A 14,214-nucleotide genomic window follows, 5' to 3' on the forward strand; every position below is an offset into this window, starting at 1 on the left:
TATGAGAAGTAATGAAAAAAATATTATAAAATGTCTTTGATCAGTAACAACGTTAAATAGTTCTGTCAGATATAATCTATGAAGAGAGACTTATACCAGCCTGATCAACAAAAAAAAATATTCACTGCCAAGTTTGAATTCTTGAAGTTCCACCGATTTAACTGCCTGTTTAAGATCATTCCACAATCTGGTCACAGCTGGAATAATACTTCTAGAATGCTGTGTAGTGTTTACACTTATGATGGAGGAATCATTACTTAGAATTGACTGTATGCATAGTACATGTGCAGTATAGTTCAGTCAGGGAAGATGTGAACGGTAAGAATTAAGAAAAGTCTTGTACAGCATAAAGAACCTAATGAACGACGGTGCCAGAGATTAATATCTGGATCAGGAATAAGAAAGTTAATGGACAGCCAGTTTTTTGTCCAAAATTAAAACATTTCTTCAGAATACTGTATGTTGATCACGAAAAAATCTTGAAACTCAATCACCCATTTTGTTTTCAACTGAAGAAGAAACAGGCCTAATGTGTTTCTCAATAGTAAGTTACGGAGTCAAGAATCACTCCTAAAATTATATGGGAAGTTAGAGAAAGAAATCAAAGAAGAGCAAATATATAAAAATACTTTTTCATTAGTGATATACTTTGGAACAAGAAGAAATACGTTGAAAATAAACATTATAACTAGACACAAACGGGCAGTGTGAATTTTTTTTTCCAGTTGTATAACTTAGACTATGGAAACGAAAGAAATGGTATAATTGTGCTACAACTTTACAAAGAAGACATAAAGAAAAATTTATGGATCCTTTTTTATTTAGTGAAAGAAATCTAGAAAAGAAAATTATATACCATATGTGGAGAAAGAGAAATTATATAAAAGAAAAATAAACTCGTCTAAAATACACCGAAGATTACTAAAGGCTTCATTAAAAAGGCTATGTCTTGTACCTGGTTCCTGGAAATAGAAGGAATCAAGTTAGAAATAAAATTATTCAAGCTGTATTGTCTGCGTAGGGGGGTTAGTAATGATAATGAATTTTCTGCAGATTGCACCTACTACGCTTCTTCTAGTAGTGTCCCCACAATCATTGTGATGTGGAGAGAGAAACGAGGAACCTGGAATAAGAAGTTGGGAGGAAAAGGACCCTAAAAAGAAATCAAGGAAAAAAATTGAAGAAAATGATAAAAAAAACGAGATCCATAGAAGGAAATGGCTCACAGCCTAATAACAGAGAAATGGATATGGATAAGGTAATCCTTGTAATGAAGGCAAGGTTAAATGTGCTCAAGCTAAAGGTAAATTTTAGGGGAAAGTGCAAAGATGTGTGTGGCCCATGCAAAGAAGAGGGTAATACAGACCAAAGCATTCATTTCTATGACCAAAATTACGCCAATTAATGGAACAAGACAGAAGCGTAGGTATGTTGCAAAATCCTAGCAGGGATCTGGTTATAGCCTATACATGAGTAGGGCAATGCATATGAAATGAATTTTAAAATACCAAACTTAACACAATATATTGCCAAAACCGGTGATAATAAGGTATTATCTCAACTAATTGCAAGGTTGAATGGGATAAAATGAAAGATTAGGATTTTCATTATTTTTTGTTTATTTATGGTGCAAGTAAGAAAGCTTAATTACAGTAATTAAGTGTAAGCTTAAAAGCTTTGCACCTATCTATTATGTTATAGATTGCCTGCAAACTTATTTTGCGGAGTGAGCAGTTTTAGGAACCAAGAACCAGGATAAGGGGGAGCAAAAACAGAGTATTGAGAAAGTGACAGAGTGGGAGATTTGTCATTGCTGGTGAGAATAAAGGTTTATGAAACAGTACTAGTACCTACAATGTTTTCAAATACTGGGATATAGTATAATAAATAAATTTTCAAAAGTGAAAGAGCAAGAGGATATGGAGTGTAAGATTTTGAAAGGAATGTTTGAACATGTTACAACCGCACCCTATTAGGAGTTAATAACACCAACTTTACCAGTAGAAACAGCTATTTTGGGCAAAAGGTTAGCTCGATTGTTACAGAAAAAGTCAATACTATTCTTGTCATATTTTATACTTTTATTTTATCGTCCCCCGCCCTTTGATGATTTTCAATAGTGCTGCAGTTTCTAGTTACACTACTTATTTATCGTTCTTCAGTTCATTTAAATTAGCATGGCATTATGATCTGTGTATGTAATCTTATATGTTACTCTTAGATGTTATTAATTTCTCTTCATCTATGTAGATCGTCTTAACTCTCCCTTCGTTCTTTTTTCCTAATTATTCCTTAGTCTATTACTGTTAGTTTTCCGTGAGTCACTTCTTGTCCATTAACCTCTAATTTTTTTTTCACGAGTATTGAAAACACTTAAATTCATATTTTCTACCAGTTACAAGCATCCTCCCATCTTCTGAAACTTGTCTTGTTTCCTACTATTTCCTCTCCTACTTTACAATTAAAATCTCCAACGATTAGTAATTTGATCCCATTCTTATCTGCCTCCTTTTATTAGTTTATACATTTTTTCCTTTACCTTCTTGGTCCTCTTACCTTCTTGTGGAGTATGCGCTACATCTTATCTATTCTTGATACGGCCATTGTCCATTTTTTATCCAGAGCGCTTCATGGGTATTATTCTCTCAATTCTTTTAAATTTCATATCCTTCAATTTTGATTTTTTTTTCTTCTTTCCCTGCATGTATTTTAACCATACAACTTAGTCTGGACTTAGTTGTGTTTACTATTTCTTTCATAGATCTTAGTTTTTACTTAATGTCCCTTTCACGATAAAATTTGCACGTTCACATCTTTATGTTTTATATGTTACGTCTTACCTTCTTTCTGCTTCCTTTGTTTAAAATTCCCTCGTTGGTGTTATATCTAAGTAAGGCATTACATTTACCTTCGGCTGCTCATGCATTATATGGCCCGGTACTGACCTTTGTACCATACGCATCTCTTGATTAATCATTCCTCCCAATTGGCATCGTTGTGCTCATGTTAACTAACAATATGTCGCCCAATACACGCTCTAAAAATATATTTTGTATTGACCCTCTAATTGTCTTCTGTGTTTACAATATCACTTTTATGACTAGTATTGTTAGGGAATCTACTGCTGTCACTAAGTTGTTCTCTCAGTATCTATATCTGCCCCAATAACACTTAAATCTAAATCTCCCTTTATCATATGGGTAATATTTTTTCTTCAAAGAAGATTTGCACAATGCCGCTTTTCTGCTCTCTTGATGATACATCATTAACTCTCTCTCTCTCTCATTAATTCTATCCCTGTTTTCCTTGACATTATTCATGGCCTATGCCAAAATATTTTATGGAGCTGGAATGTGTATGAGACTGATTTTGGAAAATATAAAAGAGTTAATGTTCTAGATTTGATTGCAGAACTGATGGGGTTATTGGTATATATGGAGTTGTTTTAGTATATGAAAACGGGAATTCTTATATTTGGACAGCGGTTGGATTGTTTGAAATACTTGGTTCCCTAAGAAGAATGTGAATAAGTATGCTTGGGAAAGAAAATTATTGAGGAAAGGTGTACTAGATTTTCACCTAGTACAGATGGAAGGACAAATTGATGAAAATAAAGATTAGAAGAGGAATGGCTGAGGGTATATCGGATTATTATTTGTTAGTTGGAGACCATAGTCTGAACATAAGTGAAATGGAAGCAAAGATAGAATATATGGTACTGTACAAAAAGTTAGGAAGTATGGGAGTGTTAATAAAATAAGAGAATTGTCATTGCATGCGAGAATAAAGATATATGAAACAGTGGTGGTATTTACAATGATTGCAAATATTAGGACGCGGGGTGTTATAGAGGAAAATTAAATGAGAGTTACAAGATATACAGTACAAGATCATGAGAGGAATGTTTGAACAAGTTGTCACGTTATTTTTCCCCGACATTTAGCATTGCACATCCTATTAAGATAGCCTTACAAAGAACTTGTAAATGCTATAAATAGATGCTAGGATAGGTCTAGGTAACAACCAGTTTTGATTACTAGACCATCTTTTTTATTCAATTTATTTTACAAAATGCTATTAAGTCTAAAGTGAGTTATTGGGTAAATTATTTTTCTAACTATATAGGCTCATTTTGATAACTCCCTCAGAGGCAAATAAAATATTTATATGTCGCAAATTATTTTGTCCGGTAGATTTTCGAGTTCTGGATGGTTAATTGTTTGTAAACATGCAATGGAACTTGTAATGGTCCTTACAATCCCTTTTTCTGTACTGCTGAATACCTTGCTCTTGCTTCATTGTCTTTACAATTAAATATGAATACAATCATTACACAAGTAGATGGAGAACGCTGGTCAGAAACATCGACCCCACATACAAGTGGGAAAAGATGCTGGCAGAGAAGATTGTCATTACACAAGTGAAAAAAATAAAGACAGATAGAATTATGATTGCTTGATAGCTAGTATTTAAATATAACATATATTAATGAAAATAGAAAACTTTTTCCCAAGATATGCTTATCCCTCATAAATAGACATCTGAACATGAATTGGCTATAAACGGCAGTACAAAAGTAGAAATTATAATGTTTTTTAGTATTCTGAAAGAGATAACCAAATCACACCCATCAATTTCTATTACTGTACTTCAATACATTCTCATTTTCCTTGATTAAGGCATAGCCATTAACTGACTTTTGATCTTGACGCCTAAAAAGAAAAAGAAAAGACATGACAGAAAACCGAGAAGAGGTACTGGCTAAAAATCAGAAACAAGTTTCATAAAGTTTTAGATAATTTTAATCAATCTTCATTAATTTTGGAGATTTAAAGAAAACTTAACACTCAAAGTAAAAAAGAAATTAATTAACATGCTTATCAGATTCAACAAAGTTAATCAGACTCCATAGACAATAGAAGACGCCAATTTTCATGTGAATCTGAATAGAAGACGCCCTTGTAATGTTGACACTGACAGCAGGAAGGAAAGAAAACTTCGTATCCGTAAACAAGTGAAGCATCCAAAGGAAGTTATCTACGATAGAAAAGTTGTCCGTGGCAGTAGGATTATTATTGGAATTAAACGTTGATAAGATGCAATTATAAGCCTCCATATGATACATTTTTATTTGGAACCGAAGTACGACGGCATTAATATGTTATCCTCTTTATAGACTTCTTGGCTTTGGATAATTTATTCAGTGAAAGGTAATTATGTGATCCTAGTCAAATCATATTTTCCTCTCGTTCTCTTTAATGATTACAATTGTTATTTCATCCTGTATCTATGGATATTTACAAGCTTACGTTTGAATTATAAGAGCAAAGAAAGGTGAGATGGATCAATGGGCGTTGCCTTCCTTTACTTAGCCCATTAAAGTGAATCTAGTCTACTGTGGTTTGATGTAGCTTAGGCAACTACTTGTTTACTCGAGTTTTGGATGAGAATTTGGTAAATCTTTGATGTAGGTACTCAATAATCTTCAGGAAAGTAAGAAGTACTCCTGGTTTATTTACTGGCAGAACTTCAAATGTTCAGGTATTATTGTACTGTATTACAGGGCAATGTAACCTAGGGAAAAAACTAAAACCACGAGTTCCCACTGGGCGTCCCCCATTATCGTAGGATATATATATATATATATATATATATATATATATATATATATATATATATATATATATATATATATTATATATATATATATATATATATCTGAAAATATTCATTTGCGATGGGAACTTGTGTCATTTTCGAAGAGAGCGGAATTTTTTCTATGAAAAAAGGGTAAAGTTTTACTGTATTACAGATTATGATTTCAAACAGAAAATATATGTTTTCCAGTGATAAATAACGTGATTTGACCTTCATTTCAACCGCAAACCAACAGAAACACCAATTCGACTAACTTCAAGTAGCCGAACTGGTTGCTGTTATTACAGATGAAATGAAGGTGAAAACCGGGTAAATCACGTTATTTTCTACAGGAAAACATATATTTTGTGTTAAAATATTTAAATATAATGTCTTTTATTATATATGTTTCGTTAAAATGTTTAAATATAATGACTTGTTCAAATTCCATGTCACTTCACTCACGTATGTACTGAGAACGGTAACATTAGCAACGTTACCAATGATACACAGCGTTACCGTTATGGTGGCATTGGTAACGTTAGCAATGCTACGGTAATATTATCATGTGTATTTTAAAGAATTTTTCCATATACCCTTTGCACAATATATATAAAAGTACAAAAAGTGTACAGAACCTAACAAACCCACCTAACCTAACCTAGAAGTTCACAGGTCACAAACTCAATATAATGCCCTTTGTTATATATAGCATGTTAATCTGTATCACTTCACTCACGGTACGATAACGTTAGCACTGTTACGATAACATTATATATAATGGTTCTTGTTCCGCCATTAGCTCGCTTCGCTCGCATAAAAATAATACATCAAGCTCGTATGTACTGGCAAGCGGTAATGTTGAGCTGCGCACGCTAACACCAGTAATGTTACGCTAACATTAGTAATGTTACGCTAACATTAGCAACGTTAATATAGTGGTTCTTGTTCTTCGCTTACGATCACAGGAAAATAAAATATCAACCTCGTATGCACTGGCAAGCCGTAATGTTGAGCTTCGCACTCCAACAAAATATAGTAAAACTAACACATTAAAGTTAAAGAAATTAATGACTTACTTTTATGACCGTGACAACGTAACTTGTGGGTCACGGGGGTGCTGTGACAGTCTGTGGCGTCTTAACTGCTTTGCCTTAGTTTAGTACTGTACTGCACTTGGAACACTGTAAAAGTTGGTATATTACATTACGAGATTTAAGAAAATTACCAACATTGGAATTCACCAAAATACTTTCAAGTATGGATTACTGAAGTCTTTACATTTTCAATATTAAACTTACCCGATAATCATGTAGCTGTCAACTCCGTTGCCCGACAGAATTCTATGGAGGGATACGCCAGCTATCACAATACTAGAAGGGGGTGTACTTACCAGCGCCACCTGTGGCCAGGTACTCAATCATTTGTTGTTGACACCTCCTCAATTATTCCTCTGTCGTGCTTCCGGCTAGACGTTCTGGGATACGCTCATGGTCTTCGAGTTTATTCATGGATATTTGGTGAAGTATTCTCTTAGATTAACGGCTGTCGCATACTGGAATCCTTTTTATATTAGCTAGATAGCTTTTATATAAATACTGATTAACGGTTAATGAATTTTTGCTTGTTTTTGGATCACCCTTTGACTAACTCTTTGAAACAAGATGTCTGACGTTTCGCAAGCTCCCTCCCATAGACGATGTAGGTCTTGCAATAGGCGTATTCCGAAGGCCTCGGTAGATCCTCACACCGCTTGTTCTGACTGTAGGGACAGGCCCTGTCTATTAGAAAATCGGTGTGAGGAGTGCGCCGGACTTTCGGAATTGGATTTTGTACGTCTTTTAAAATATTCATCTAAGTTAGAGAGAACTAGAGTTAGGAGAAGTTCTTCTCACTCTTCTATGTTTTCCTCACCTCATGATCCCCTACCTTTTCCTCCCCCTGTAGTGGCTACCCCCGAACCTACTGTGTGCCCTCCGCCTGATATGTCAACTGTTTTGCGTGCTATTCAGGCTTTAGGAGATAAAGTAGAATCAGTGGTAAGTGACCATAAGTCTCTGATGGCCGAGGTTAAAGAACTGAAGGTCAAGAGTGCAGTGGGTGGAAATAGTGCCAGTGCTGTGACGAGTGCTAGTGTCTGTGCAGTGCCAAGTGCTAGTGGTGCCAGTGTGGTGCGTGAGGTTTTTTCTGTGCGAGCCAGTCGTCCTCCCAGTCCGGGACCTCTTGCAAGCTCCCATGCCCAGGGGAGAAGCAATGTCGAAGGGCTTAAGGGTTCGACAGGCCTTGTTAGGCGCACAGAATTATCCTCGGTGGTTGCGGGCGTGTCTTCCTTAGACCGTCACTCCCACCTGCAGACGATTGAGCCCGTCTTCTCGTCCGCTGATCTTCATGCAGGGAAGAAACGTTGGTCTCAGGTCTCGAGACCGCTTAAACGTAGAGTTCAGTCAGCGAGTGCTCAGCCAGGTTGTAGTCATTGGCTCAGCTCCGACTCGCCTCAGTCATCGGTCGACTGTACTCCGCCCAAGAGGAGTAAGGTTCTGCCTATACAGACCCCGACTGTGACTTTACCTCAGTCTGTTATCGTTTCTGCCGACCCCAAGTGGACCCTGCTTCAGTCCATGCAAGCTCAGCTTTCGGACTTGATGCGTGAGTGTCGGGCTGAGAGTGTTGCACCTCCTCCTCCGCCTACACTCCCTCCACCTGTTCTCGCTCCGCCTGTGCTCGCCCAGCCTGCACCTGCTCCGCCTGTGCTCGCCCAGCCTGCACCTGCTCCGCCTGTGCTCGCCCAGCCTGCACCTGCTCCGCCTGGTCGCAGCACCATCTGCCAGGCGTACGATGTTGAGCCACTTTCGGAGTTTGCTGTTCACAGTGTTGTTCAGCCTCAGCCTTCTTTAAGGCAACCCTTGCTTTGGGATCAGGAGAGTTATTCCACTCTTCCTCCTCCTCCCCTTGCTGCTCCACCAGTGGTGCAACTCTCGGTTGGGGTACAACAACCTCTCCCCTCCGTGAGTCTGTCTGCTCAACCATCGCTGCAGCGAGCTCAACCCTCATCTAGGCAAGCTCCTCTACACCATGGACTTGCGCCTCAGGAGCCTCAGCTTGCGAGAACTTTACCTTGTTCTGCGCAGCCTCAACCTTCTCATGCTCCACTCATCTCACAGGAACAGGAACGGACTACTCCGCCTCCGTCCTCCGCTCAGCTTGTGCAATCCTTGGGTTCAACTCTTGCTAGGAGTCAACCTCCTTCACCCATGCGCCTGCCTTCTGCTCCGTCTGTTGTTCAGCCTATGCAGTCTGAGCCTCAGGTTTTCCCTCAAGATGAGGAAACCTCTGTTATTGTTCCTACCCGTTCTGACTCTGCGGTTCAGCATTCTGGTCCTATTGCTTCGCTACCCTCTGCTGATGAAGTGTCGGATGATGAGGAGGCACACCTTGATCCCTCATCAGACGTGGAGGAGTCTAAGCTTTCTCCATTGTCTGTTGATTTTCGAAAGGTCTTGGCTCTACTCAGGGAGCTTTACCCTGACCACTTCGTCTCTGCTGTTCCCCGCTCTCCTCCATCTGAGTTTTCGCTAGGCGTACAACAAGCTAAGTCGAACTATACTAAGCTTGTCCTAGCTAGATCCTCCAAGAGGGCTTTAAGGATCTTAGGGGAGTGGCTTCAGTCTAAACAACACCTGGGCAAGACTTCCTTCATGTTCCCTCCAACGAAGCTCGCTTCGAAAGGTTGCGTTTGGTATGCCACAGGGGAAGCACCAGGCTTGGGAGTACCTGCCTCTGCCCAGGCTGACTTCTCAAGTCTGGTGGACTCGCCTAGGAGGACTGCGATGAGACGCTCGAAGGTTTGTTGGACCTTCTCAGACCTGGATCATCTTCTGAAAGGGTTGTTCAGAGCTTTCGAAATGTTCAACTTTCTCGACTGGTGCCTGGGAGCCCTCAGCAAGAAAACATCTCCTGCGGACAAAGACTCTGCCATGCTAATTATGTCCTGCATGGATAAGGCTATCAGGGATGGATCGGGTGAGCTAGCGTCGTTATTTGTATCAGGGGTGTTGAAGAAAAGGGAACAACTGTGTACCTTCCTCTCAGCCAGCATTACACCGTGCCAGCGGTCACAGCTCCTTTTTGCTCCACTCTCAAAGTTCCTCTTTCCCGAGGAGCTAGTTAAGGACTTGTCGGCTGCCCTGATACAGAAGGACACGCACGATCTTGTAGCCTCATCGGCTCGTAAGTCTAAGGTTACCACCTCTGTCCCCAAGACTTATCGCTCCCCAGTGGCTGATACCCCGGCCACTAGGTTCATACCGCCCTTTCGTGGTAGAGCCCCCAGCCGAGGAAGCTCCCGTCCAGACTCTCACAGGGGCAAGTCTAGGAAAGGACCCAGGACATCTAAGGGAAAGCACTGACTCTCAGATTCTCCAGACAACAGTAGGAGCCAGACTCAAGATCTTCTGGCAAGCCTGGGAGAAGAGAGGTGCAGACGCACAGTCTGTCAGTTGGCTGAGGTACGGTTACAGGATTCCATTCTGCCTCAAACCGCCTCTGACCACATCGCCCATCAACCTCTCTCCCAACTACAAAGAAGAGGACAAGAGGCTAGCATTGCAACAGGAGGTGTCGCTACTTGTGCAGAAGAAGGCAGTGGTTATAGTCCGGGACCATCAATCCCCGGGCTTCTACAACCGTCTCTTTCTTGTAGCCAAAAAGACAGGAGGTTGGAGACCGGTGCTGGACGTCAGCTCTCTCAACGAGTATGTCACCAAGCAGACGTTCACAATGGAGACAACCAAGTCGGTCTTAGCAGCGGTCAGACAGGAGGACTGGATGGTCTCGTTGGACTTGAAAGATGCATACTTTCACGTTCCCATTCATCCAGACTCCCAACCTTTCCTGAGATTCGTTTTCGGAAAGGTTGTCTATCAGTTCCAAGCCCTGTGTTTTGGCCTAAGCACAGCTCCTATGGTCTTTACTCATCTGATGAGGAATGTAGCGAAATTCCTGCACTTATCGAACATCAGAGCCTCCCTCTACCTAGACGACTGGCTGTTGAGAGCCTCCACGAGTCGTCGTTGTCTGGAGAACCTCTCTTGGACTTTAGATCTAATCAGAGACCTAGGTCTATTAGTCAATATAGAGAAATCTCAACTCATTCCCTCCCAATCCATTGTGTACCTGGGAATGGAGATTCAGAGTCGGGATTTTCGGGCTTTTCCATCGGCCCCCAGGATAAACCAAGCCCTAGAGTGCATCATGAGCATGCTGAAGAGGAGCAATTGCTCAGTGAGACAGTGGATGAGTCTCACAGGGACCCTCTCATCTCTGGCCCTGTTTGTCGAGCTAGGGAGACTCCACCTCCGCCCTCTTCAATTCCATCTTGCAGCTCATTGGGACAAGGGCTCGACTCTAGAAGCAGTCTCTATCCCTATCAACCAAGAGATGAAGACCACTCTCCGGTGGTGGAAGCACAATCTCCTTCTCAAGGAGGGTCTATCATTGGCCATCCAGACCCCCCATCTTCATCTCTTCTCGGATGCATCGGACTCGGGCTGGGGTGCGACCTTGGACGGACGGGAATGCTCAGGAGTATGGAACAAGGAACAAGGATTACTCCACATCAACTGCAAGGAACTGTTAGCAGTTCATCTTGCCCTGTTGAACTTCAAGTCCCTCCTGCTAGGCAAAGTGGTGGAGGTGAATTCAGACAACACCACAGCCTTGGCTTACATCTCCAAGCAAGGAGGGACCCATTCGAGGAGCCTTTACGAGATCGCAAGGGACCTCCTCATTTGGTCAAGAGGTCTAAACCTCACACTGGTCACGAGGTTCATCCAGGGCGATATGAATGTTTCAGCGGATCGCCTCAGCAGAAGGAATCAGGTCATTCCCACGGAATGGACCCTCCACAAGAGTGTGTGCAACAGACTTTGGACCTTGTGGGGTCAACCTACCATAGATCTGTTTGCCACCTCCATCACCAAGAGACTTCCGCTTTATTGTTCCCCTGTTCCAGACCCTGCAGCGGTTCATGTGGATGCTTTTCTTCTGAACTGGTCCCATCTCGACCTGTACGCATTCCCTCCGTTCAAGATTATAAACAAAGTTCTGCAGAAATTCGTCTCGCACGAAGGGACACGGCTGACGCTGGTTGCTCCCCTTTGGCCTGCAAGAGAATGGTACACAGAGGTACTTCAATGGCTAGTCGACTTCCCCAGGACTCTACCTCTAAGAGTGGACCTTCTACGTCAACCACACGTAGACAGGTTGCACCCAAACCTCCACGCTCTTCGACTGACTGCCTTCAGACTGTCGAAAGATTCGCTAGAGCTAGAGGCTTTTCGAAGGAGGCAGCCAGTGCGATTGCCAGAGCTAGAAGAATTTCCACTCGTAGAGTCTACCAGTCTAAGTGGGAGGTCTTCCGAAGCTGGTGTAGAGCCAATTCAATATCCTCTACCAATACCTCTGTGACCCAAATAGCTGACTTCCTTCTTCATCTTAGGAATGAGAGATCCCTTTCAACACCTACGATTAAAGGGTATAGGAGCATGTTGGCCTCAGTCCTCCGCCACAGGGGTTTGGACCTGTCTTCCAACAAGGACCTTCAAGACATTCTCAAGTCTTTTGAGACGTCTAAAGAACGTCGTCTTTCCACTCCAGGCTGGAATCTAGACGTAGTCTTAAGGTTCCTTATGACATCTAGGTTCGAACCTCTCCAGTCAGCTTCCTTCAAGGATCTTACCCTCAAGACTGCTTTTCTCGTTTGCCTTGCAACAGCTAAGAGAGTCAGTGAGGTTCATGCCTTCAGCAAGAACATTGGTTTCACAACCGAATCAGCTACATGTTCTTTTCAGCTTGGATTCCTAGCAAAGAACGAGCTTCCTTCACGTCCTTGGCCTAGATCGTTCGAAATACCTAGCCTCTCCAACATGGTAGGTAACGAACTAGAGAGAGTTCTTTGCCCTGTCAGAGCTCTCAAATATTATCTGAAGAGGTCTAAACCTATTCGAGGACAGTCAGAAGCCTTATGGTGTGCCATCAAGAAACCCTCGAGACCCATGTCCAAGAATGGGCTTTCGTACTATATAAGGCTTCTGATCAGAGAAGCACATTCTCACTTAAAGGAGGAAGACCTTGCATTGCTGAAGGTAAGGACCCACGAAGTAAGAGCTGTAGCTACTTCGTTGGCCTTTAATAAAAACCGTTCTCTGCAGAGCATTATGGATGCAACCTATTGGAGGAGCAAGTCAGTGTTTGCATCATTTTATCTGAAAGATGTCCAGTCTCTTTACGAGAACTGCTACACCCTGGGACCATTCGTAGCAGCGAGTGCAGTAGTAGGTGAGGGCTCAGCCACTACATTCCCTTAATCCCATAACCTTTTTAACCTTTCTCTTGAATACTTTTATTGTTGTTTTTATGGTTGTTACGGTAGGCTAAGAAGCCTTCCGCATCCTTGGATTTGGCGGGTGGTCTATTCATTCTTGAGAAGCGCCTGGGTTAAAGGTTTGGTAGAGGTCCTTTAGTAGGGTTGCAACCCCTTGTACTTTGGCACCTTTGGGTTGATTCAGCCTCCAAGAGGAACGCTGCGCTCAGTAAGGAAGACGAACTTTAAATAAAAGGCAGAGTAACGGTTCTATTCGACTTCCTTACCAGGTACTTATTATTTCATTGTTATTTGAGATAACTGTTATATGAAATTTGGGATACTTAGCTATCCTTTAATCATGTACACTGGTTTTCACCCACCTCCCTGGGTGTGAATCAGCTACATGATTATCGGGTAAGTTTAATATTGAAAAATGTTATTTTTATTAATAAAATAAATTTTTGAATATACTTACCCGATAATCATGATTTAATCGACCCTCCCTTTCCTCCCCAGAGAGAACCAGTGGACCGAGGAATAATTGAGGAGGTGTCAACAACAAATGATTGAGTACCTGGCCACAGGTGGCGCTGGTAAGTACACCCCCTTCTAGTATTGTGATAGCTGGCGTATCCCTCCATAGAATTCTGTCGGGCAACGGAGTTAACAGCTACATGATTATCGGGTAAGTATATTCAAAAATTTATTTTATTAATAAAAATAACATATTTTCTAAAACTTCGATCGTAGAATACGCAAAAAGACGTCACTTGAACTAACAAAGACCTGACTTGGGCAAAAGTTTCCACGGAAAAGGGTTTGTTGGAAGGTGGGGGTAGGGCAATATTAACTCCCCTGTGCAAACTTTACATAGGTATAGGTTCGTGATTGGATAACAGAAAAGCAACGGAGTCTAGAGAGTAAACGTGAATGAACCAGAATGGGAAACTTGTCCAGAGCAAGTATTTATGTGAAATCTGGGAGTGACAAGGTAATAACAAAATGTATAAAAGTAAAATAGAAAGATAGAATGCAGTGTATGATAAATAATATATGATGGGTATATAAAATGAGGGGATTTTATAAGGTATCGGATAATAAATCGAGTAATACTGGGGTCAAATGTAATATGTATATGAGGGTATTACATAACTGATCAGGTAATAGACTTGAACAGAGCTGGTGGAGAGACGAATAGTTACATTCCACGATTA

At 41.1% G+C, this 14,214-nt stretch overlaps 1 protein-coding gene across 3 annotated transcripts in view; it reads left to right on the plus strand.

The window, feature by feature from the left end:
* The window catches only part of Ced-12 (engulfment and cell motility Ced-12), a 185,219-nt gene that overhangs the window by 4,596 nt on the left and 166,409 nt on the right, over window positions 1–14,214 (plus strand). The window contains exon 1 of one of the 3 annotated variants that reach the window (XM_068383016.1): window positions 4,924–5,210. The exons of 1 other annotated variant lie outside the window; for it this stretch is intronic. The gene's annotated coding sequence lies outside the window, so the exon portion shown is untranslated. Of the gene's footprint in view, window positions 1–4,923; window positions 5,211–14,214 lie in introns of those variants that run through there. One more of the 3 variants, XM_068383000.1, reaches the window with a different exon arrangement.

This window comes from Palaemon carinicauda, chromosome 1, assembly GCF_036898095.1.
Source record: "Palaemon carinicauda isolate YSFRI2023 chromosome 1, ASM3689809v2, whole genome shotgun sequence".
NCBI lineage: Eukaryota > Metazoa > Arthropoda > Malacostraca > Decapoda > Palaemonidae > Palaemon > Palaemon carinicauda.